Consider the following 26,017-nt stretch of genomic DNA (forward strand, 5'->3'; position numbering starts at 1 on the left):
GACTGGAGGACGATTCTACTGCCTCCATATACATTTCGCATAAGGATAACAAAGCTGAGATAAGAGAAATTAGGGTTCGTACGCAGGCATACAAACAGTCCTTTTCCCCTCGCTCAATTTGCCAAGAGAACAGGAGAGGAACTGACTTGTAATTGTGTTGGTAAACTCCGTCACGCACCATGCGGTGGCACATGAGGGTAGATGTGCTACTACACGATAATAGCTTCACTATCTAGACTTAATGCTAATTGTATTTATTTCGAGGAAGGAGTTGTCACGTGCTTCTGACCGGAAGTCTTACTAAACTTTGCACTGCTCTTTAAGGACACTTCATACCTCGCCAAAATATCACAACCTCAAATTAATTGTATTAAGGCATAACATCGTAATTATTACCACGAGATCCGTGCTAGCCGACACGCGAACGTGTGTAAGATCATGTGCAGACAGGTAGTATAAACGGAGAGTAAACTGACCGATGAGTTCACAGAGTCTTGTAAGAGCGACAAAATAAGTTTACGTCGACCTTCCAATCTTCTGTTCATTGTGTAATGCTATCTTAAGTATACAAGGTATTTCTCGTAAGAGTCGTCTGGAGTCTTTTCTCTGGTGTTTAGGCAGATATTTGTATTTATTTTATTACATTTCATGTTTTTGCAACACGCAGCTGGAGTCAGCCAAACAACAATTACGTCTACCACACCTTTCATGCAACGCCCAGCAATGGTCGGAGGCGCCATTACAGAAAAATTAAGAAGAATTTTACGGGCCCATTCGCTAGAGTGATATTCATTTTATCGATGTGTATTAACAGGGATAGTAAAATCTGCAGGATAACCAGTAGCCTAGCAGCTACAGCACCTCCCTGCACTGACTCCTACCGCTAAGCAGAAGCGCTGTTCAGTCGTTGTCGGAGTACTGATTGTTCTTGGTGTTTTGCTGTTCCTGTTAATACATATCGATAAAACGAATAACGTACTAGACTAATTTGGAACCGCTCTATCTAATGGGCACATATAATGCCACTTTGAAAGTCATTTTGTTTGTAATGGGAAACAGACAAAGTCTTTCCGTCCTAGCTGGGCATCGTATGAAAGACGTGATAATCAGAATTCGTTTGAGCTGACTCCAGCTGTAGGTGGCAAATACGAAATTGCAAATATGTGCCGAAACACCAGAGAAAATGAGCCTGACGACCCACAGGTGACCCTTGGTATAGAGACTACTGTTCCTGTTTCCGAAATATGTAGATGTCTATTCAGTGATTGTCACTATGTTGACATTATGTAAAAGTGGAGTTCTGTGCTGTAGGAGAACGACTGCAACTCAAGAACACGGCGCTCAGACTGACGAATGGTTTATGTAACTACGTAAAAATATAGTCGTATTTCTCTGTTCTTCTAATGAGAAACCAACTTCAATTTAACTCTTTGACTATCAACACTTTTTTTCGGAGTGAAACACGTCAATGTATATTAATTTCAGTTAATGTCATAGTCGGAACAACACGAAAAAAATCTCCTGCTGTATCGTACTCGGTCGTGGGGAGAGTTGATGCATGCAGTGTTAGTTTGGCTTACCAGGAAGTTATAATTAAAGTGCAATTACTTACGGAGGTGAAACTCGGTAGATATTCTAATGTATTAATGCGGAACCGATTTACAATGGAAAAAAATTAGTTCCAATTTTGGCCACCATGTGCAATCTGGCGCTGTACAGCATCTCGTCGACGTCTCCGGTTGAACAAATCGTGTAAGCGGCTGTTAATAATAATAAAATCAACATTTTGCCTTTCTCACTTGTTTGGCATTTTCTGTCCACATCCCGTTTCTAATCCATTATATTGGAAACATTTCTATATGTCTTTCTTGCATTCACGGCGCCAGATTTGTAGCTGTTGGCCAAAACTGAAACTAACTTTTTTCCAGCCTAAACTTGTTCCGCATTAACACATTAGAAAATCTACCAAGTTTCGCTGCTATACAATAATTATACCCATAACTGGAACTCTGTGGGTAGCTGTACTTTAATTACAACCATCCAGCACTGCTGGGTTTCAGAAAACGTCTGTTCTAAAACTACAAGACATACAGAAAACAGTGACACATCAGTGGACAGACCATCTCTGCAAGTCTGTAATTCGCAATAAAGGCGCTCAATATGGATACCGCTTGTGGTGCGGTAAACGTCAGTAAGTGAGTGCAATCCATATACGAATTTTCCAGTTAGGTGCGACAGCAGCTTGCTTTGCAAATGTGTTCACTGGGTTGCCTATCTGCAGGGGAGAACTAATTCAATACGACAATACGGAGCAAAGGGTTGGAACTGGTTAGCACCGTACGAGCATGTCTTTGCTACTTTCACGTACTATAAGGATGTGTAGCATTTCCCAAGAGCTCATAAAAGAAACATGAGAACCCACTGTCTTTCGCCAGAGAAACCATTTATTTTTTGGCGTTATAAAATGTGGCAACTGGAACCACCACGTAAGCGATAATTTGAAGTGAACCGGGCTGCAACATCGATGAAACCACACCGTTAAATTTTGTTTCCTAGCTGAAGAGCAATATGGGGAAGCCGCAGACGGGCTCGCATCTTCTGGTTCACGTCGCGAGGGAGAAAAAAAGACGTAATGAAGGCGGTTAGCCAAGCTGTTTGCCTCGCGTACTTTCTTCCCCTTTTATTGACAGTAACGCTCACATAGATTCCGCGGTTAACTGCGATGCGCGGCCACATACTGGCAGCCATTCCGTTAAAACCGATGGTGTCAATACAGCACCCGGGGAGGACGCCCTCAGCACGGGGAGCAAGTGCCTACTTGAATTTAAAATTTCATGAGGGCGAAAGATCAGCGGCTCTCCGAATGTTTGCACATCTCATGTAAGATAATAGCGGGCCAGAGCATAACCTTTACGTGGGCGGTCTTCCGTTTTCCGTCCCTGGCGAATCCAGTTCGACAAATGTGCGAGCGGAATTTACCGATGCTAGGTCCTGTGCACTCCACCGTCAGATCTGAATTTTTCAACACTATAACCATACAATCAGAAGAGGAAGCGTTCACGATCTGCTCATTAAAACCTCTCTTCGTAGTCTCTGCAAATCTTGAAGCGGAGAAAGACTTTCAAAGTATTCTTACAGCTGTTTTCTCGAATAACTACAGTATTGTGATGCAGAATATCTATAACGTACTGCAGCAATCAGGCACATTTTTTTTGTCGAATAACTATAGTATTGTGATGCAGAATGTTTATAACGTACAGCAGCAATCAGCCACAATTTGATTTTTGTTTATACTATCGCTAAAGTATAGTTAACGGTTTTGAATTTACAAATTCATCGTCAGCGGCTTGCATGCCACTTTCAAAAAAATGGTACGGTGATCTACAGGTGAGCTGCTGTGAAATGTCCGCCCGCTACATTCGTTTTTAGCGGATTTCTACAACAAATAACAACCACGTTGTTTTTTATGTTTTTTCACATTCCCTCACAGTGTTCTTGATTACTAGTGACGTTCGATGAGATATAACACGAATTATGGAGGAGCATCACACGTTCTGACTGACTTGTACCAAGCGAAAACAAATAGAGAGTACTTGTTTACTTTTACAAGCTGGTGTGTTTTGATAAAACTATGCAAACTATTGACGATGAATATGTTACATCGAAACCAAAATCAATTTGCGGTTCGTTATTACTGTTCGCTATAAAGAGTCTACAAAATACAATGCTCTAGGATAGTGCATAATTTCCCTATCACATCTTCACTAACTAGAATAAGCAACGAATATGGTCATCATATTATCATGATTCCAAAAACAAACGTTTTCGTGTTTTTACTCTTTCATAGTTACTGATAGCCAGATATGACATTATTGTTCAAGCTTGGAGGAGTGAAAAGTAGTTTCTTTTACAGAACACTTGTTATAGTGCTTTTATTTTACAGAAAAATCCACCAACAACCATACAGGTGGCACCCAGTGACGTAGTCTCTGAGACAGAACGACGTGTTGCAATGTTTAAAACAAAGTCCTTGTTTTCAGAAGGTGTAGGGACTAAATCCTAGTCTCAACTCCGTGATGATTTTCTGAATTCACTAAATCCCTTTAGGTAAATTCCAGCATGACTCCTTCAAAGGGATACACCTAACTTATACCCATCTCATTCTCCGATTAATTCAATGTTCCTCCTCTAAAGTTCTCGACTTTCTTAATCTTATACATTTTGGCAATGATAATTTCTCTGATGTGTGTGACGGACCTGATAATTTAAAAACAGTTTTCAGTGCTACTTACTAATTAGTAGTGAAATTTAAACCATAGATTTCAACAGCATACTACCATCCACAGGTGCCTTACTAATGCCTGCGTGTAATATCTAAGACCGTCGATTTTCAAACGTGTTCTACCTATGGGAATCACATGGGAATGGGAATGGGAATCACATTACAGAAACAGAATCACATTACAGAAACATCCGAGGACAATGTATCCTTAGCTATGTGTAATGTGTGTGTTAACATACTTTCAATGTATATGCTACCTTCACCGTAAGATATATCACACAAGAAAAGTGGGATACCATTGTTGAATGTATGGTAAACTATCTAACATTCCGTCTTACTTGCACTTTGGACCATCTTTCAATAGATTTCTCTTACACAATTTCTCAGAAACAGGCACTTTTTGTAAGCATGACACTTCAGTGCTGATTACTTAAAAGTAATGACGTAGTTCAGAAACAAAAACTAAACAAACCAGCGCCAGAGTAAAAGTAATAACTTTCTCTAATCGTCCTGACGAGCCAGCGGTGACGCAAGGGAAGTAATAAGTAAAGCAGAGAGTACGCACGTACAAAACCGTAGGCATACTTGTGCTTAGTTTCAGTTTTATACATCAGCGTCATACAGAACCCATCATCAGTGCTGGGTAATACTCTGCCTCATTTCTTCTGCATTCAAAAATCCATAACTGGAAACCGCTCTTAACTGGGATACTAACAGTCACACCCAGTCTACGAACATTTCTGATCAGTGCTGACGAAACGCAGAAAAACATTTGCGCGATGTCTACGCTGCACCTCACCTAATAACTAAAACTTTCTGTCTTCTGAATGAGCGTACAGTTCTCGAACAACGAAGTCCATCATTTTTTAATATCTGGTTGGCCTAAAACTGCACTTACTCTCTACTTTGTTTATTGGTATCTTGCTTCAGCTTTACGAAAGAGAGAGAGAGAGAGAGAGAGAGAGAGAGAGAGAGAGAGAGAGAGTGAACAGTTTCAAAGGAACAATTAGCGAATTCGTCTGAGATAATTTAAGGAAACAAGGAAAATGGTTATTTGAAATGTCGGGCTCGAATTAGACCCACAGCAATCGAAAGGAATTGAATGATGTTCCAGTACAAAACAAGATTGAACGCTACATGTTTCTTATCTTCAAACAATGAAGTTCGAAACGTGCATCTACATTACCCCATGATTCTCAGGTAGTGAAGACTTTATGCTTATCTCTGAGTTTCATCTTATGCAGAGCTCTGACTATTAATTTAATAAATATGAAGCCGCTTTAAATAAGAATGAGTACTCCATCTTACTTAAGTCCCATAAGATATACTGTGAACATTTAACTGTACACATAAATACATCCTTTTCTTCACTCTAGCTTACTACTTGCCTTGAGAAATAATTACGTACTATGTTATGCTGTGACGTCTACTGCCATTCTCATGCGCCGGAAGAGCTGAGTTAAGCCTTCCAAGGCATCTGTTAAGAGCATTGCTTCTATTCTGTTCACTATTACGACGGTGTTCAGCTTCCTCCAGCTGATTTTTTAGTAACCTTAACGGACGAGTCTAAGATGCCACGTCTTGGTGGGGGCAGTTGCTTATCTTCCGAAGAAGGGTGCGTAGGCCCGTGAATGAAACAGTGGCCTCCAGACGATGTAAGTAAACAGACTCAGCAATTCAACTCCAGTATCGTTAATGAATGGGGGAATCGGTCGCTTGTTCTCTCTCTGGAATCGCCGTCACGCTGATAAGATACCACAGGCAAGTTCACTTCCGATAATGGACATTCTTCGTCCCTACAGGTTCCCTGCGTTAGATCTTTATAGTAATCACCGCCAATGGAAGTGGAAGTGGAAGTAGCTCCCGGAGATAAAAGGAAGAGAGCAATCTGGGTTTGTGGCTCCCGCCTCGTTTAATTATGCTACAGTATTACTCAGTCCAGCTCGTTAGATACAAAAAATTTCTACAGATATTGTTAAAAGCGTACAGTATTTGTCTTCACGGTTATGCTCTGATTATGTGCGTGTGCAGTTCTCCCTGCAACGTTTCGCTCGTTTTTCTGGAAGTAGACTTGAAAATGAATTGCGAATATGTAGCAACCGAGTAATGCATGCGTAACAACTGCTATGCAGGATCCACCATTCAGTACTAGAAGGTCCTAAGAATAGATGCGAGGGACAGAAACGATGTGAAATAATCCGAATTGTACCACTATTATAGAATCTAATGAAAAAAAGATTTGGTTACTACTCATTATTCTCAAGCTTTTATTTACATTAACTGACGTTTTCATTTTTAAAAACCTGAAACAGAAGTCATAAAACGCTTGATATTTGTATTTTTGCTGCAGGTACAGGTGAAAGTAAATACTGCACGTTAATGTGGCATAGTTGTCTATGATTAAAAGAATATGAAAAAATTCTTATGGCATACGTAAACTCTTGCGCGAAAGCACAATAGTACTGTTGCAATTAGTTATTTAAGATTGGTGGAAAATGGAAGTAATTAAAAAACCGAGAAATTAGTTTTTTTAATTTATTTATTCCATTGTTATCTCCGCTCTCGCTCTCATCCGATCAGACAAGTAACATGCCACATCAAGTGTACGTAACGACTAAAGAGAAGGAAAAAGCGGAAACAGAAGACCACAGGGAGAAAATTGTAGATGTCTTAGTACAAGAGGTGGAATTCGTACTACACACAGGCACTCAGGAATAGATTGAGATTCTGCTACCGTAACTTCAGGGGCTATGACTTAGGTTTAGTTTTGGATTGGTGAAACGTGTAGCTCCTCTGGTGTTAAGAAGGTTTCACTAGCCTACTGTACAGGGCATAGAAGAATGTACGTAACTCCAAATCGCTGCCTTTCCAAAATCTTTCTCGTGTAGAGTTAGCGAAAGATAACTATTTCTGTGGCTCCGAATGAACAGTTACCTCTCCTACCTCACAGTTACAGTCCTTAAATGAATTTCTTTGAAATACTGAAATACGCCACAAATCTTCGAATAATTGCCGATTAAGTTCCACGTGCGTGTGATTAATAGTTTTGTGTGGAGTAAACGGAGCTATAAAAACCCTCCGATCTCTCTCTTCAGGTCGACTTGATGAGGATTCCAGCAATCTTCCAAAATGGTTTGCACGAGGCTTATGTGTGGCATCCTTCGCGGATCCACTAATTTTACTCACAATTCAACCAATACAACCGTGTCTTACCTTCACAGTTACCACCATATATTTTTGTTTCGCTCAATCTCAGGAACCTCATATCATTTTCCTCTACGAGATTAACCAATGTAAAATCTGCAAAGACTAATCGATGGTGGAACTGAGTATTTTATCTCGTATACATGCCACCTTCCAATTATCGACATTTAAACTATGAACCCATTCACTACATAGTATGCAAGTCTCCCATCATCTATCAACGATATTTACCAGTAAAAAACAGCAGCATCATCGACACCATCTGAAAGTGTTTTTCAATCTGTAACATAAGATGTTTATTTAAATTATATGAATGCGTGGCGTCTTCTGTTCTTTCGGACATGTCCGAAAGCACAGACACCATGCGGAATCCGCAGCTGTCATACATCTTATGTAAACTGAAGGTGAAGGGGGAGAAAATGAAGGAACAGGAAGGAACTCATAGTGTTAGCTGCATCGGGCCTTCATGGAGAATCAGCGGCGACGAGTGAAAAAGCGGACCTGGATTCGAAGTCGGGATCTCCTGCGCCACCCGGACACAGTTTGAGCGCTCGATACTTTGGATTCTGCAGGAGGTCGAACGTTTGAGTAATATGTATCACAGTTGCAGATTCCGCGTGGTGTCTGTTTTTTCGGAACAGACGCCACGCATTCATATAATTGAGTAGCCTCGATGGACAATATATCCACCAACTTCAGCGCGATTGCACGACTACTTTCGACCTCCTCCGGGAATCTCAAAATAGCGAGCATGGAGAACATGGACGGGGACAGTGGATAGGAGGCGCTGAGTGAGAATTTGAGTCGGTCGGAGGCGCATCGGGATGTTCTCCCTAACTGCGCTAAACACTGTCACCGGATGGCGCAGTGGTTAACGCAACTTCCTAGTAAGCAGGAGGAGATCCCGGGTTCGAATCTCAGTCCGGTACTCTGCGCCGCTGATTCCGCATAAAGGCCCGATGCAGCTCACTTAATGAGTTCCTTCCCTTTCCTTTCCTTCCTGTCCCCTCCACCTTCACTTTACATAAAATGTTTATGTAAATGCTGAAGAACGATTATCTTGGACACATACAGTGTATAAAGTAAACGACCTTCGAAAGAACTGGTAGACGGTCGTTGAAAAGTAGCTAACCTATCGAAAAATGTCTAGGAGTAACTTTCCAGAGCCATCTTAAGTGGAATGACCATATAAAACAAATATTAGGGAAAGGGGATGCCAAACTGAAATTCATACAAAGGATCTTAAGGAAAAGTGGCAACGGCCTTGCCGCAGTGGATACACCGGTTCCCGTCAGATCACCGAAGTTAAGCGCTGTCGGGCGTGGCTGGCACTTGGATGGGTGACCATTTGGGCTGGCATGCACTGTTGTGATTTTTCGGGGTGCACTCAGCCTCGTGATGCCAATTGAGGAGCTACTCGACCGAATAGTAGCGGCTCCGGTCAAAGAAAACCACCATAACGACTGGGAGAGCGGTGCTCTGACCACATGCCCCTCCTATCCGCATCCTCAGCTGACGATGACACGGCGGTCGGATGATCCCGATGGGTCGCTTGTGGCCCGAAGAGGGAGTGATTTTATAAGGAAAAGTGCCACGCCAACGAAAGAAGTGGCTTACAAGGCGCTTGTTCGACCGACTCTTGAGTACTGTTCATCAATCTAGGACACTTACTAGGTAAGACTGCTAGAAGAGATAGAGAATATCCAACGAAGAGCAGCACGTTTCGTCACGGAAACGTTTAGCCGGCACAAGAGCGTTACAGAAATGGTCTCAAACTCCAGTGGCATACGGTACAAGAGAGGCGTTCTGCATCACGAAGAGGTTTATTATTGAAATTTCGAGAGAGTACTGCCGGGAATAGTTAGGAAACATACTACTTCCTCCCACAAACATCTCGCGAAAGGACCACGATGCGAAAGTTCAACTATTTAGAGCCAATACAGAGGCTTGCCGACAATCATTCTTCCCACGCGTCATTCGCCTCCTCGAAGTCCAATGTAATCACATGTACTGAGAGTGGAATACACTGTTGAGCCAAAACACTGTGACCCACAGCGTGGTGGTCCACCTTTGGAGGCAAGACAGCAGCGATTCTGCTTGACATATATTGAACATGTTGTTGATTAGTTTCTGGAGGTTTGTTTAACCAGATTGTCTACGTACGCGTCACGCAATTCCCGTACATTACGGTAGCGGAGGCGGCAGCCGATCGGGTCCCAAATATGTTCCATCGTTTTCAGACCAGGCAAATTTGGTGGCCAAGACATCAACGTGAGTTCACTATTACGCTTCTCAAAGCACTTCAGCGCGCTTATGGCCGTCTGATAGGGGCGGTTATTCTACTGAAACACGCCATCGCCGCCGGGGAACATGTTAAGCAAGAAGGGATGCAGGCGGTCCGCAATAATGTTTGCGTTCTTCACAGCTGTCACGGTGCCTTCGATTACCACCACAGGTCCCATGGAAGTCCAGGGGAAAATCCGCCTTAGTACATTAGTGGCCGCATTGATCTGCATCCGTTGCGCGGTTAATGATGGAGCAGCCGTTGGCCTAGAAGGTGATGTGTCTGGACACGACCAATCAATAGGTGTAACGAGACACGTGATTCATCCGACCAGGCAAGCACGTATCCATCGATCCACGGTCGAAGATCAATGATCCTGTGCCCTCTGTAACCGTAATCGATAAGGTCGTCCCGCCGGAGATTCGAGTCCTCCCTCGGACAAGGGCATGTGTGTTGTTCTTAGCATAATTTAGTTTAAATTAGTTTAACCAGTGTTAAGTCTAGGGACCGATGACCTCAATAGTTTGGTCCCTTAGGAATTCACACACACACACACACACACACACACACACACACACACACACACGAGGTTGTTATGCCAACAGAGGAACATGGGGTAGTCTGCGGAGGAGCCCTATCTTCAACAACGTGTGTGCGATGGTGTATTCCGAAACATTTCTGCCTGCACAAGCATTGTGTTGTGTCGCCAGAACTGCTATGATCGCCACCTTTCGTGATTTACAGAGCCGGCAGGTCTCCGAGATTCACGCTCGGTGATGATTCGTGGACGTCCAGCTCCTTAAATCTACTCCTGATTTGATCGCTCTTCAACCATATTCCGTCGGTGTTCCCAACAGTAACGCGCGAGCGACCGACGAACTTCGACGTTTCCGAGATGTTCGTCGCCAGCTGTCGGTAATAACATTTGCCTTTGTCAAAGTCTCTTATGTCAGTGGTTTTTCACCAAGTATGGCAAAAAGCGAGACATTCTAGCGACCATATGGGCCACCCATATGGTCGCTAGAATGACTCATTTTTCTCCCTGCTCGGGTTAGAGCCTCACGTACCCGCAACGTCACCAGGCTACATTCAGTCCCACGCTGGGCAGTGGCCATAATGGTTTGGCTGATCAGTGTACGTCTGAAACGAGAGTTCTTCTGAAATCTATACTGGTTAACTGAAAAAAACCTGTTTGTAAAGCAACGTTATTCCAGTTTGGAATATATTTCATGATCCTGCAATAGTCGACGATCAAGAATATTGGTCATAAATTTTCTCTGTTAGCCTATTCGCTGAGTGAGACAATCGGAAACTATACTCCAAATGCACAGTCCAGTCACATTAATGTGACCACCATCTACATTCGACATCAACGTGCAATAACCACTAACAGATGGCAGGTGGCAGCACTAACAATGCAGGGCATATATATAAAGTGTGTTTCGCTGGGGTGGGAGAGGGGAGAGGATGCGAACAAAAAGTGCAGTCGTTGTCGTAATGTGGTTCAAAAATGGTTCAAATGGCTCCAAGCACTATGAGACTTAACAGCTGAGGTCATCAGTTCCCTAAACTTAGAACTACTTAAACCTAACTAACCTAAGGACATCACACACAGCCGGCCGCGGTGGTCTAGCGGTTCTCGGCGCTCAGTCTGGAACCGCGCGACTGCTACGGTCGCAGGTTCGAATCCTGTCTCGGGCATGGATGTGTGTGATGTCCTTAGGTTAGTTAGGTTTAAGTAGTTCTAAGTTCTAGGGGTCTGATGACCACAGATGTTAAGTCCCATAGTGCTCAGAGCCATTTGAACCATCACACACATCCATGTCCGATGCAGGATTCGAACCTGAAACCGTAGCAGACTCGTGGTTCACGACTGAAGCGCCTAGAACCGCTCGGTCACTGCGGCCGGCTCGTAATCTGGAAACGGAGCGATTTATTTGAGGTCCAAAAGAAAATCATCATTTGCTTTCGAGTAAGGGTTGGAAACATTTCCGAAAAGGCTGTGTTTGTTAACTGCTCGCGTGCTGCCGTGGTTAAAGTACACCGTGCATGGTAAAATGAAGCTATCCAAAACCAGCGGCGAGGTAGCTGTGTGTACATACCACTGGTCATAGAGGACAGAGGTGAACGAGGCCTGCGAAATGTTTACTGGCGAATAGACGTGAAACTGTTGAGCAACTGACAGCCCAGTTGAACTAAGGGACTACCAACAGTGTCTCCTCAACGACTGTTCAGCGAACATTGCTGCGTATGGGCCTCCGCAACAGGTACCTCGTTCATTCACCCATGCTGACTGCTGGAATCTGCAAGCCAATACCTCAAGTGGACGTCCACTTAGTGGCGACAGTTGATCTTTTCAGATGAATCACATTTTATGCTTCATCGGACAGTTGGCCACTGGAGTGTACGGCGTGAAACGTCTGGAAGCAAACACCGTGCAACAAATGTCGGAAGGCTCCAGGAGGGACGGCATTCCCTCGGTGATCTCGTCGTTTTGGAAGGCACAATGGATCGGCGCAGGTATGCATCTATACTTGGAGACCATGTCCACCCCCACATGCAGTTTGTTTTTTCCTCGGCATGGTGTCATCTACCACACTGCTTGCTGTGCACGTGCGTGGTTCGAAGAGCACCAGAATGAGTTTACTGTACCCCCTTGACCACCAAATTCCCTAGATTTAAACTAAATCGAGAATCTATGGGCTCACCTCGCTCGAGCAGTTCATGCCATGGATTCTCAACCGAGAAATCTAGTGCAGCCGGACACGGCTCTAAAATCTGCCTGGTTCCACATCTCTCTCAAATATGTTCAAGTATGCGTGAAATCTAATGGGACTCAACTGCTAAGGTCATCAGTCCCTAAGCTTACACACTACTTAACCTAAATTATCCTAAGGACAAACACACACACCCACGCCCGAGGGAGGACTCGAACCTCCGCCGGGACCAGCCGCACAGTCCATGACTGTAGCGCCTTAGACCGCTCGGCTAACCACATCTCTATCGATACATTTCAGAACCTCACTGACTCTCTTCCTGCATGCCTCGCAACGGTCCGCGCTGCAGAAGGTGGTTATTCAGGCTTTTGACAGCTGGGCATATTAGTGTGACTGGACAGTTTAAGACGATAATTATATAATGAAAGTAAGTTGAGAGACCAAAAGTTAAGGCCATTCTTGTCTGACTAGAAGACGCCTTAATGTTTCGGGAGACGTTGCACTTGGCGCGAGTGCACCTGTCTGTGCGCAGGTGTGTAATGTAATCGGCAACACGTCGCAAGTTAACCCAATTTGAATGTAGGATGATTGCCGGTGAAGATGCATGGGCTATAACATATCGGTAATTACACAGGAATTCGAATTTCCCAGGTTGCAGTGTCTAGTGGGGGAAGGGGGGGGGGGGGGAGTGGCCTTTAATACAGCTGAGACAAATACACGCATAAACTGCCGCTCGAACGGACAGATGCCACGTCGCCTGCATAGTGCCAAACGTCTACATCTACACGACTGCTCTGCAGCTCACACTTAAGTGCTTTGCAGATGGTTCGTTCAAAAAATGGTTCAAATGGCTCTGAGCACTATGGGACTTAACAGCTGTGGTCATCAGTCCCCTAGAACTTAGAACTACTTAAACCTAACTAACCTAAGAACATCACACACATCCATGCCCGAGGCAGGATTCGAACCTGCGACCGTAGCAGTCGCGCGGTTCCGGACTGCGCGCCTAGAACCCCGAGACCACCGCGGCCGGCAGATGGTTAGTCCAACTTCTTTCACACTGTTTCTCTACTGTTGCACTCCCCATCAGCGCGCGGGAAGAACGAACAGTTAAATTTTTCCGTGCGAGCTCTGATTACGCTTATTTTATTACGATGATCATTTCTCCCTTAGTAAGTGGGCGCCAATACAATATTTTCGCATTTGGAGGAGAAAGTTGGTGATTGGAATATCGTGAACGGTGCAATCGAGGATCTACTGTGCCACAGACCGCCGCCAATTTGAATTTTTAGTGTCAGAAACCCGTTTCTACCAGGACTGTACGATGTCGAGTTTAATGCACCATATAGGCTTCAACAGACAACTACAGCCTTGTTTGACAGAGCATTTCCATGTCTTTTGGCCAATAATTTGAAAATGGAACAATAAATGCATCAATGTCTCTCACTGTACTCTTTTTCCAACGGTGGTGGCTTTCCAACTAGGTGATGCTCGCCTTCAGTAACACACAACACACGTTGGAGCTCGTGCGGCAGTCAGGCGGTGGTAGCGTAGCCGAGTCAGGTCTGTTTAGAAACACGGCCGTAATCTACTCACTCGCTTCGAGATGCTGCCCTATCGCACATCTGCAACTGTCGCACCTGCCCATTTGTAATATTCAAACCGGAACACGTCTTCTGGGACCGTATTTCAGCAGATAAGTGCCTAGACGCAGAAAACGTAATAAATTTGGCGGCCCGAAGAAGCGAAGCGTAAACGAATATGGGGAGGCTGATGGGTTAGCAAGTGGTCCGGACACGCGGAGATGCCCGGCATAGCGGGGTGACAAACTCCGGGATTAATACGAGCCGCACGCGCAGCTACACGCGGCTGCCGGAATGCGCGCCGCCATATTCTGCGAGCGCCTTTCCTTTCTGTTTCTTTTCTTGCGCCACCGCGGCCTGCCTTTAAACGCCCGCGTCGTTTCTCAAATCTAAAAAGTAATTTGATACAGGTGAATGAATAATAAGATCTTTTTAGTCGTGGGCCACAAAGGGAAAAAAGGATGAGCAACACGAAAATCCCCTATCCAGATTTTGACAAGAACACTGCACTTCGCGTTGCAATATTTCACTAACTCATTTCCGCACAACTGGCTACTCGCGACCAGGAAGCAGAATACGTATTCTTAATACGTTCTGTCCCAGCACGTGTCTCCCCACGAGAGATGAGTGGGTGGAGAAGCTCAAGCGATGTGGATTCTGAATACTGACAAGAGGCATTAAATTATTTACACACGGTTCTATTTAGCATTAATTAAAATTAATTTCCTGCATTGATACACAGGTTGAGTTTGCTAAATGGGAACAAACTGCAGGAAATGTTCCCTGTATGATAAGGAGCAAACAAGTCCATATGGACGTATGGCTGCACATGCGTTCCAAAGGAGAAACACCCACATGAAGGTGGAGATAACAGATCTATGATAGTATGCCGAGCGGTTCTAGGCGCTTCGGGCTGGAACCGCGCGACCGCTACGGTCGCAGGTTCGAATCCTGCCACGGGCATGGATGTGTGTGATGTCCTTAGGTTAGTTAGATTTAAGTAGTTCTACGTTCTAGGGGACTGATGACCTCAGAAGTTAAGTCCCATAGTGATAAGAGCCAGTTGAACCACTATGATAGAACACATAGGTACCAATGACTGAAAGTACACATGAGGAGAAACCGGCCAAGCGGGAAATTTACTTCTGTTCTAATGTTTTACCTCCACACTCAAGAGGGCGGCGAGTTGTAGAACCGTCACGTTCGAGAGGCGTTCAATAAGTAACGAAACACATTTATTTTCTTGGCAAATTTCGACTGGAAAAATCCGGAATTTGTTGTGGGACATCGTGGAATATTCACACTTCAGCACCTACAGATTAATGAAGTTTCGACTGGTGCTGGCGCTATACGTAGACTTCAAAATGGCGTCTGTAGTGGAGTTGCGTTCCAAACAGAGAGCTGTCATTGAGCTTCTTTTGGCGGAAAACCAGAGCATCGCAGATATTCATAGCTACCTTGAGAATGTCTTAGGAGACCTGACAGAGAGCAAAAGCACGGTGAGTCGTTGAACAAGTAGTCTGTCAACATCGCAACGTCGCGCAAACCTGTCTGATGTCCTACGTGCCGGCCGCCCGCTCACAGCTGTGCCATCTGAAGTGTTTGAACGTGCGGACACTCTCATTCGAGACCATAAAGAGCAACGAAGGACATTCTATGCGGAGCTGCTTGCTCGTTACGAGTCTGATGGCGACAATTTTTTGTCGATCATCATCATATGAGACGATGCATGAGTTCATGAGTTCGAACTGGGAACAAAACGGCAATCGGAGAGGCGCCACATCACCTCTCCTCCGAAAAAAAAGTTCAAAGCCACACCCTCAGCCGGTAGAATAATGGCGACGATGTTCTGTGACTCTGAAAGTGTTATCCTGTATGGTGTTCTCCCTCATGGTGCAACGATAAACTCTGAAGTGTATTGTGCTACCCTGAGAAAACTGAAGAAACGACTTCAGGGTGTTCGTCGCCACAAAAATACAAACGAACTCCTCCTTATCCATGACAACGCAAGGCCTTACACAAGTCTGTGCATCAGTGAGGAGCTCACAAAACTTGATTGGACTGTTCGTCATCATGCACCTTCAACCTGGATCTCGCGCCTGCCCACATCCATCCGATTGTCAGAATGAAGGATGAACTTAGCTGTCAGCAGTTCGTGGATGGTGTGGAGGTTATTCATGCAGCAAAACGTTGGCTCCGACGTCGACTAGTGGAGAGGTACCATGCGGACATACAAGTCTTCCCACTAAGGTGACGCAAGGCCGTCTAACGTTGAAAAACGTCCTTTTGTAGCCAAAAGAGTGGGAAATAGTATGATGTATCAGAATTCTGAATAAAACCTACCTGCTTTCAGAAAAAAATACGTTACATGACTTACTGAACTCCTCTCGTAGTAGCGACATTACCGTTCATACGACCAAAGGCACATCTTCCAGCAGGGGAGGCAGGGTCACTGGCATGAACTGAAGATTTTCCTCGCCTGTGAGGCGTTCATGGAGGATTACTTGTCTCACGAGGCGGTCGTCATTAACCCCTCCCAAATATCGAGGCTGAACTGGTGCTGATGGTTCGCTGCCACCATACCATTGGGGATCCTTCTAGACCACGGAATGGCGTATCTGGGTTGACGATACCGCAATCTTGAAGGTAGCATCATCAGTAAATGGCATGGATGACAGAAATCCCAGCACCGTTGTGGCCTGACTGAGGAACCAGCTACAAAACCGTCGCTCTGGGGAGTCTGTAGGTAATAAGGACTGATCGCGCTGTAAGTGATACGGATAGCGGAAGTTGTCATGGAGACTGTTTCACACAGTCGTCTGGCTTATTCCAAGCTGGTGGGCCACCTGCCTGGTGCTGATAACGGGATCACCGTCAAATATTATTTCTCTCCTCCTCCAGGTGGGTATACTTCCCTTGGAAAGTATTTACGGCCATACATCCATAATAACTTTATTGCTTATTATCATCTCAGGGATCGTTTCCTGCAGTTTGTCCCCATTTAGCAGACTCACCCTGCGTAACTGACGAATTTTTGGGTAATCTATAGAGTTGCAGATATTTTAATAAACCTTTTGCTCTACAGCTGTGACGAGATATCCTTAAAAACAATACCATATGCCGGACCAGAAGACGAAGCTCTAACCTTCACTTTTGCGAGAAGTGCTCTTACGGACAAGCTCTCCAGCAAAGTGACGACAGACTAAAGTTTTGGATAGAGCCTCACTGCATGGGTTATGTACCACAGAAGAATACTAAAGATTAGGTGGGTTCATGAAGAGGTTCTGAATCGAACTAGGGAGAAAACCAATTTATGGCACAACTTATCTGAAAGGACGGATCGGTTGATAGAAGATATGTTGAGGCATTGTCAGTCTAATAATGAAGCGAAATATTTATCTGCAGGGTTGGAGGCTAAGAGTTGTAGAGGGCTTGACTACAATAAGCCAGTTCAACTGCATGTATGAAGGGCTTTCAATACATAATGCAACACATTTTTTTTCTGAAACTAGGTTATTTTTATTCAGGATTACAATAGACCATATTATTCCACACTCTTTTTGCAACAAAACCCTATTTTTCAAGAATCTCAAAGATCCGTGGAATAGCAGGAATTGCACCTGGCTTCCCCCCAAGATAGCCAGACGTCCTGACGACTGTGCTATGGAGTCATACCGTGGGACTGAAGACCTCAACAAGAACACGCATAATTGCATAGCGCAGTGTGTAAAATAGTTCTCCGCTAAATGCGAGGGTCTGGGTGAATTCTTTCGTATATCTAATGAATGTGAACAGATTTTTCGTTTGCTACATAACAATTTGACTGTTACCCTGCACATAAGCAACAGTCTAACATATTATACTCTGAAGATCTTTTCCTCATAGACGGCCGCTGTGGCCTAGCTGTTCTAGGCGCTTTAGTCCGGAACCACGCGGCTGCTACGGTCGCACGTTCGGATCCTGCCTCGGGAATGGATGTGTGTGATGTCCTTAGGTTAGTTCTAAGTCTAGGGGGCTGATGACCTCAGATGTTAAATCCCATAGTGCTTAGAGCAATTTGAACCATTTTTTCCTCATATGTGTGTGTGTGAAATCTTATGGGACTTAACTGCTAAGGTCATCACTCCTTAAGCTTACACACCACTTAACCTAAATTATCCTAAGCACAAACACACACACACAATCACACACACACACACACACACACACACACACACACACACACACACACACACACACACATGCCCGAGGGAGGACTCGAACCTCCGCCGCAACCAGCCGCACAGTCCATGAGTGCAGCGCCTTAGACGATCGGCTAATTCCGCGCGGCTTCCTCATGTGAAAACAGCATTTCGCCTATCATCTAGTATCAACAGATTTATCTTTCAAAAAATGGTTCAAATGGCTCTGAGCACTATGGGACTCAACTGCTGTGGTCATAAGTCCCCTAGAACTTAGAACTACTTAAACCTAACTAACCTAAGGACAGCACACAACACCCAGCCATCACGAGGCAGAGAAAATCCCTGACCCCGCCGGGAATCGAACCCGGGAACCCGGGCGTGGGAAGCGAGAACGCTACCACACGGCCACGAGATGCGGGCCAGATTTATCTTTCCTGAAATGAAATGAATGGATGACGTTAGCCGCCACAGAGAAAAAAAAATAAGTTGGGGAGTAATGAATTGTTGGTGTCCTTCCACGGAACTAAGAAATAGCGCTGTGCGTAGTCACGGTGAATGACACGTCGGAACCGCAAAAGTATGATTCTTTACTTGACAGGATGGACCACATCTTCCACTAATCCAAGATGCCGTCCTTCATGAAACAGTGGAAACCGTTTAAATGAGCTGATTCATATGCCTAACCATAAGAAGAAAATTGTAAAAACCGCTACAAGATAATTTTTCGAAGGAAAAGAAAGTATCGTATAGTATTACTTCGTGGACCCCACGAGAAGTAATTCAGGAGGGCTTATGATTAACTTTAATCATTTCTCTTAAAGTAGTCGATGTATAAACGAAATTTAATAAATGGTTGCTGAAGTCAAAAAAGAAACGCTAAAATTGCCGTGTTTGGTGTTGGTAGATGAAGCTTTGAAAGCGACACACTGTGTTGTTTTAACGTGGGTTTTAAGCTGTATTTTCATCTTCCTTTTCCTGTATCTGGATAGTAAAGGTAAGAATTTGGAGGCTGAGTAGGGACGCTGATATGTAAGGAATGGACACGCATAGCGAGAGACATTGTACGAACCAAGGCTTACTTGTGTGAGATTCGCGTGTTATTAGAGCCGGAAAGTTTAGTAGAAGTTACGGAGACACATTCTGAGTTGCTGGGACGGCGCAGTGTGAAACTTTGTACAATTCAGTGCAGAAGCAAAAGTTTCGTGCTTAGCAGAATTTTCATTCAGTGTCACCTATTTTTATCGATTTACAGTGAACAGGCGGTTCTGTCAATTTTAGTAGTTGATTCATGACTGTCTTCAACTTAGTTTACGGTGCTGAAATCTGCGGAACCAGTTGACAGAAGACTGGAGCTTGGATTTGGAAGGTAACCTCAACCGTGCAGTGTCACGTTCGACTAGATACTCATACGTCCACTCTGTGGAATGGACTGCCGAAATTTGTTACTTAAATGGAATATCAAACAAATTCACGTGTGTTGCCTAGTTATTGATTACCCACTCCCTATATTTCAATAATCACTGGTGTTATAAGCAGTAACTCTGAACATGAGTGGAACAAATTGGTACCGTGTGTGGTCGCTCCCCTAGGCAATCAAGAGCCTAACAACCTAGCGGCCACACATCGCTATACCAACGTTGGTGCTGATGGGAAACATTTACTCCTATGAGATCGCAAGGTTTTCAGCTCATCGTCTCCTAAGGATTAGATGCTGTTGTCACCTGTTCCGAACTCTATCGTCCATTCATCCAGCCATCCATTCAACCACCTCTTACGAGGTCTACCTAGTTCTCTCTTCCATTGCACCAATAATTTTTTTACCTTTTCTTGGCAATCTGTTTTATGTCATTTTATCAAAACGATCCTCCCATTTCATTCTGTTCACTTCTTTCTTGTCATTAACTGAAAAGATTTTTACATCTGGTCTTGTTGTTTCATTCCTTCAGTTATTGCATCTATTCATAGAGCATCATCCCATCAAATAAAAATGTGTCTCATCTTTCCAATAAATAAAAAATGGAAAATTCGTTCAACACATTTGGGGATGTAGTTAGTATAACAGCACTAAGAGGGCCCAATTAAATATTTAGTGACGTAAATGCTGAAAAACATGTGACAAGTTCACCTACTCTACTCAGCACGCCAATATGTACGCGGCGATGTCCCAGAAAACTCACTCAATAAGCACGATGACCACCCATCAAGCAGTTAGGGTCATTTGTGCCATATTCGTTCTCCGGCCGCTATTACATCCTTACACTCAAGTACTCGACATGCTAATTAGTTACACCGCCAGCGGAGGAAAATGCAAAACAAAGAAAAAATTGTCTTTAAACTGGTTGACCCCTCAGGCAAGCACTTCATCTGAAAATAACAACTTGATTTCCACCTTCTATTACGCGTCTTGTCACTTTGACACTTCCTTATAATGAGACACTTCAGATGAACAATTTGCCCCCTAAGAATTCTCTCTCTTTTCACATTTAGGTACCGTGGTCAAGCTGTACACCACCTTTACAACGTGGCTCCAGCGTCGGCTAATCTCCACGAATTTACCACGCAAAATCGTTCCATTGTGACCTAGCTCGGACGGACGTTTCGGCGAAATGCTACGGTGTTTAGTGCTTACTCCAGTAGCAATCCCGATAAACAAAAAATTCCGTGCTAGTCACGCTGCAGAGAAATCGATAGTCATCATCACCTCAAAATTTAAGCCTTAAAGAACCTGTTCTCTCGCGGCAAAAAAGACTACTGAGAGACTGTGGCTCTGTGAGAATACCATTCTCCGACCGTTCAGGAGGAGGGGTGGGGGCAGGGGTGGGACTTTTATAAGCTTACGCTGGGCAACATTCCAAATTGCCGCCTATATTTCTTGTCATGATTCGTGAGGCATTCTTCCTTTTTTTTAAGTATACATGTTTCATTGTCCCACCTAACACCTTCCCAGTGCGAGATTATGTATTTTTTTCAAACGGTGCTAGGTTTCCTAACTTTTGTTCTGTTCTGTCATCTGCACTGCGACCGTGTTAGGAGGCACGCGTGCTCGTGACACTCGGTTGCTCTAGTGCGCCAAACCACGTTTCGCCGTTTTGGGACGCTACTACGCATACCACAGGGATGGCACAGTGGTACGAGTAATTCGGTCAGCTCATAGATGAGGTAACTGGGCTCAAATTCCGGTCTGACTATCTAGGCGCATCGATCCCGTTGTTTCTTCAAATCACTACAGGTGAATGCTGGAATGTCTCCTTCGACATAGGCATTGGCAGTTTCTTGCCAATGTAGTGACCTTGGCATTGACAATGCATTAACAACTAACGAAGAGAGATAAAAAAAACATCTGATTTCTCAGCTGTATGATATATGGTCAAACCGTTAGGACAATACCATATTTAGTCACCGTGTATCAATCAATTTAGAAGACATCTTACTGATGCGTTAAGGAACTTCCTAACAGAATAGCGTTACCACTATCTTCGTCTAACCTTTGCCGCTATTTGTGTATCCTGGTGAGAGCTTTATGGGGGTGGATCGACAAGCTTGGTAACTTCTATCAAATTTTATGCCACAACGCTATTAGTAAGGACGGGCCTTGCATATGGTGGTGCAAAGTTTAGAAACATACAACGCGTAGTTGTTTGTAGGAAGCTGTAACAAGTGTCACGAGTTTCTTACACATAGATAAAGATGAGCATCATTTAACGATAAAACCTTTTAATTCGGAGAGTGAACTACATTCGACATAAAAATGCAATTGCTTAAAGTTTGAAGAGATTATTTTAAACTGGTATGATATGGGTAACCGAAGTTTCCCACCGAGCCCACTCTGCGAATTTTGTCCCATGTGACTTGTTTCTATTTCCTAATACCAAAAGATTAGCTTGGAGAGAAAACATTTTTGTTGAATTAAACGTATTATTTGAGCTGTATATGATTATTATGCATAGATGGAAACATTACTTGGCTTTGGCGATCAGAATTTCATTACTTCTAATGTATTAACTACGGTCAGGATCACGATGCGAAACAATTTTTCTTCCCTAAAAACATTTTGCTTCTTATTTTTCCAAACTCAGACTTCCATTAGAATAACACGTAAGACGCAGGCAAACTGGTAAACCGTAAAAGGCTTGAATATACGCGTGAGGTTAGCGACTGTAAGCTTGGAACAGCTTCACACACACACACCTAAGCAAATGCGAACTGGTTCCCATTCTCAGACTCAGAAATACAGCCCACAACAGCTTGAAAAAAATGTTCGTTCATACTGGATCAAGAACATGTTGTAGCGCTAGGATCGTTATCTGGAGCAGCTATACAATACCACGGAATTTAGATTGAGAGTGTGTCAATCACATGAAGTCGCCGAGTAAGCAGGAACAATTGCAAAGTAAAATAAGTATGAGAAAGCTTTATATGCGTAATGTAAACTGTTTTGTGTGGTTAACCCATGTCTTCCTCAAGGAGTGAATCTTTTGGCAGAAAATACTGAGGTTAAGACCAACTGCAGCTATATTCGAATATTCACATGTACAACCGAACGCTACGCTAAGAAATTTATAATAACAGCTCCAATGAGAATGTTTTGGGTGGTAAATCAGAGAAGAAAAACGTTTAACAGTCCACCGAAGACAAAATTTATATTATGTATTGGCTGACAAAAAAGTTGAAGCACCCAGAAGACATGGTCAATGATTAATACAACTTTGTACATGTATACTCCATCAGCAGGTATATAAATGATTAGAGTTGAAACTGTCTGTGACAGGTAGAACGGCCACTAGAATGCATTAGTTTAGAGGCGGCGTGGACAGTGTCAGACGTTAAATGATCACTGTGAAGGACACGGAGGTGCCATGTACTGGTATGAGACAGCGTTATCAGCACCTCCAGAGTTTGAATGGAGCCTCGTTGTCTCATTGTGGGTTTCCATTTGGTCTGCTGGTCGAACCGTGCAATATCCAGATTTCCCTGGGATTCGGATGTGACAGTGATCCTATGCTGGACGGCATGGGAAGATGAAGGTCGGCATACTCGTCGACAAGGATCCGGTCGACCTCGTCTGACCAACATGATGGAAGATAACCGTATTCGGCACCAAGCAGATCTTAAGCCCTTCGGGTCTAAGCCTGCCATCCTAAAACAAGTAATGGCCTCTGGGCAACATTGTGTTTTCTACCGCACCATTGGTAAGAGACTAGCAGCAACCGGACTAAGGAATTGATGTCCCATGCGTAGGCTGCCGTTAACACCACAATACAAACGGCTGCATTTGGCGAACCGCGGTTGTGCACTACCCCAGATGACCAATCGTCGACGAACATAGCGGCGACTTGGGGAGAGGTTCCATTCCTCAAACGGTTTGGAGAGGCACAGCAATGTTACTCCTGGTGTCATGGTATAGGGATCCATTGATTGTGACTTCAATCACGCCTGGTAGTGACAGAGAATTATAACGACACAGTGGTAGGTCATGGACAACCTGAGACCTTAAGTGCTCTCACTCATGCGGCAGTAACACGGCGCCATTTTTCGAGAGGACAATGCTTGTCCACACATGGCACGTGTCTCTCTGAACTGTCTGCACGATGCTGAGGTGCTCCCGTAGCCAACATGATCCCAAGATCTGTCTCTAATAGAACACGGGTGGGCTCAGATCGAACAACCACTCGTTTCCAATGCCAGTAGCAAGGATGTGGAAGACCTTTTATAACAGTTGAGGGCCAACTTGCCCCAGGAGAGGATACAACGCCTTTATGACACCCTTCCAACCTAACCAGTGTATGCATCATGTCAGAGGGTGCGCAACAACATTCTCAAAAGCAGCCTCATATCGCCAAGTTATTTGTATATTTGACTCTATAGTGTAATCACTGTATTAATGTCACATACCCTCTGAAGCTGTGAATTTTCATTCTGTTTCCTCCTCCCTGTTTGGTTGTTGCACTTTTTCTGTCTGGCAGTATAGATAGAGCACATCTGATATGACTAGAACGTGAGAGGAAATAGGCCATGTCCGTTTCGAAGCAACCATCACTGCATTCATCTTTTGTGGTTTAGGGCAACCGCTGAAAATATAAATCTAGATGACTGTGGCTGGATTTGAACCCCGCTCCTCCCGAATATGAGTCATCTCCTCTACACAGTTCGGTATAGGGGTTGTCATGGGCACGATGATGTAGTGTCTATGTGAAATTGTCGCTGTTGTTCTGTTCTATAGCAAATTATAACTGAAAATTTTGAAAATTTGTGGTAAGGTCTTATGGGACCTAACTGTTGAGGTCATCCGTCCCTTGAATTATGGCTGAGAATACATGAATATCGGAAAGCCATGCAAATAAATTTCAGATAACAGCCAGAACCAGCTGTATTCAGCGTGTCGAAAATCGACGGACTATGAAAAGACGGCGCAGTAGTGCTATAGACTGTTAGTTGCCGCAGACCAAGGCAAAGCGCTAGCCTGCGTGAGCCACACAACAAACGGGTCTGTTTTTATTGCCGTCACTACAGTGTGGAATCGATGCTTTAGTCTGTTAAACAATGGATTTAATCGGCACCTTGGACTATTTCTGTGTATCTTCACCTAAACGTACGAAGGCTATTTCTTTAACATCCGATAGCTCGCGGAATTAAAACCACCGTGAAAATCCAGTGTGTAGCTTTGCACAGATGTGTTGCGCAGTGTCTCTTGTATACCCGTCTATCGCGTTACGTCGCACCTTTCTGTTATGTGAGCACGTAAAGATGTCTAGAAGATAGTGTCACCAACCAAATTCCAAGGTCTGGTGAAGGGTTTCGCTTGATTTTATGCAGCCCACATAACATAACTATCATGCGTTTCCTTTTTCACGACACTTCTCGCCCGCAGACGGCAGGTGCAACAAAGGCGCTACTGCAGCGTTTTCAATGGGAAGCGTTTGATTGTCCATCATTTAGCCCGGACTTGGCTCCCTCTGATTTTCATTTCTTCGTTCACATGAACCGCTGGCTATAAGGACAGCATATTCGCACAAACAACGAGCCGCAGACCAGCGCAGGGAATTGGTGGAGATCACTGGCGGTTGCCTTCTATGAAGAGGGTATTGGAAAGTTGGTACCACGCTATGACAGATGTCTAATTCGGAACGGCGACTATGTAGAAAAGTAGTTGAACGATGTAACTAAATTCTGCAAATAAAACATTTCTGATTTTCATCGCGGCTTCTATTACGCAACCGAACGAAGGTAGCATACAAATAGCCCTCGTAGACACCGGGTGATGCCATGATGATGTTACAAAAATTCAGTGATAAAGAAAAAGGGTAAATGTATCAGTTTAATGTAACGGATCCGACCGAGTCAAAACGAAAATCTACTCCGTTCCGCCTATGCCTCGCGCAGTGCTCAAACCAAGGACCCAGATGTCCGAATTCTGATCAATATGTACAGAATTCAGACTGGCTGGCTGGTTTTCAGGGAAGGGAACCAAACAGCGAGGCCATCAGTCGCACCGGATTAAGGAAGGATGGGGAAGGAAGTTGGCCGTGCCTCTTCAGAGGAACCATCCCGGCATTTGCCTGAAGAGATTTAGAGCACCTAAATCAGGACGGCTTGACGAGGGTTTGAACCGTCGTCCTCCCGAATGCGAGTCCAGTGTGCTAACCAATGCGTCACCTCGCTCGGTCAGAATTCCGACTAAATACTTCGCAATACCCTCAGATAATGACTGCTGTTGAGGGACTAGTAACGGCGCACTTAATTTGATTTCAGAGAGACTGAAAATC

The 26,017-nt window shown here is 44.2% G+C and overlaps 1 protein-coding gene and 1 pseudogene across 1 annotated transcript in view; one reads left to right on the forward strand and one right to left on the reverse strand.

Annotated features, from left to right (window-relative positions):
- LOC124556192 overlaps positions 1 to 26,017 on the reverse strand; it is a 431,351-nt gene that overhangs the window by 37,318 nt on the left and 368,016 nt on the right. The window lies entirely within an intron of this gene.
- Positions 8,741 to 8,858, forward strand: LOC124557235 (annotated as a pseudogene).

This window comes from Schistocerca americana, chromosome X (assembly GCF_021461395.2).
Source record: "Schistocerca americana isolate TAMUIC-IGC-003095 chromosome X, iqSchAmer2.1, whole genome shotgun sequence".
In the NCBI taxonomy this organism is placed as follows: domain Eukaryota; kingdom Metazoa; phylum Arthropoda; class Insecta; order Orthoptera; family Acrididae; genus Schistocerca; species Schistocerca americana.